The sequence below is a fragment of the Olea europaea genome, unplaced genomic scaffold (genome assembly GCF_002742605.1).
Source record: "Olea europaea var. sylvestris unplaced genomic scaffold, O_europaea_v1 scaffold3548, whole genome shotgun sequence".
Lineage (NCBI taxonomy): Eukaryota > Viridiplantae > Streptophyta > Magnoliopsida > Lamiales > Oleaceae > Olea > Olea europaea.
The window spans coordinates 34,525-35,535 of NW_019254642.1; positions in this window are offsets into that span (position 1 = coordinate 34,525).

The following is a 1,011-nucleotide window of genomic DNA, read 5'->3' on the forward strand; positions in this document are numbered from 1 at the left end:
CCATTCCGACACCGTCGCGAAAAATGACGAAAGTGAACCTGACGCGATTTTTGTTTCCAATCAACTTACCAAATTTCAGCCCATTCCAACACTATCTCGACAAATGATGAAATTGCCCCTGGTACGATTTTTGTTTCCAATCAACCTGTCAAATTTCAGCCCATTCCGACACCGTCGCGACAAATGACGAAATTTCCCCAAGCACGATTTTTGTTTCCAATCAACCTGCCAAATTTCAGCCCATTCTGACACCGTCGCAAAAAATGATGAAATTACCCCTGGCGCAGTTATTGTTTTCGATCAACTTGTCAAATTTTAGCCCATTTCGACACCGTCGCGACAAATGACGAAATTGCCCTTGGCGCGATTTTTGTTTCCAATCAACCTGCCAAATTTCAACCCATTCCGACGCCGCCGCGACAAATGACAAAATTACCCCTGGCGCGATTTTTTTTCCAATCGACCTGCCAAATTTTGGCTCATTCCAGCACTATCGCGATAAATGACGAAATTGCCCTTGGCGCGATCTTTATTTCCCATCAACCTGTCAAATTTCAGCCCATTCCGACACCATCGCGACAAATGACGAAATTTCCCCTGGCGTGATTTTTGTTTCCAATCAACTTGCCAAATTTCAGCACATTCTGACACCGTCGCAAAAAATGACGAAATTGCCCCTGGCGCAGTTATTGTTTTCGATCAACTTGTCAAATTTTAGCCCATTTCGACACCGTCGCGACAAATGACGAAATTGCCCCTGGCGCGATATTTGCTTCCAATCAACCTGCCAAATTTCAGCTCATTCCGACGCCGTCGCGACAAATGACAAAATTGCCCCTGGCGCGATTTTTTTTCCAATCGACCTGCCAAATTTCGGCTCATTCCAACACTATCGCGATAAATAAAGAAAAAAACACTGGCGCGATTGTTATTTCGAATCAACCTATCAAATTTCGTCCCATTTCGACACCGTCGCGACAAATGATGAAATTTCCCCTGGCACGATTTTTG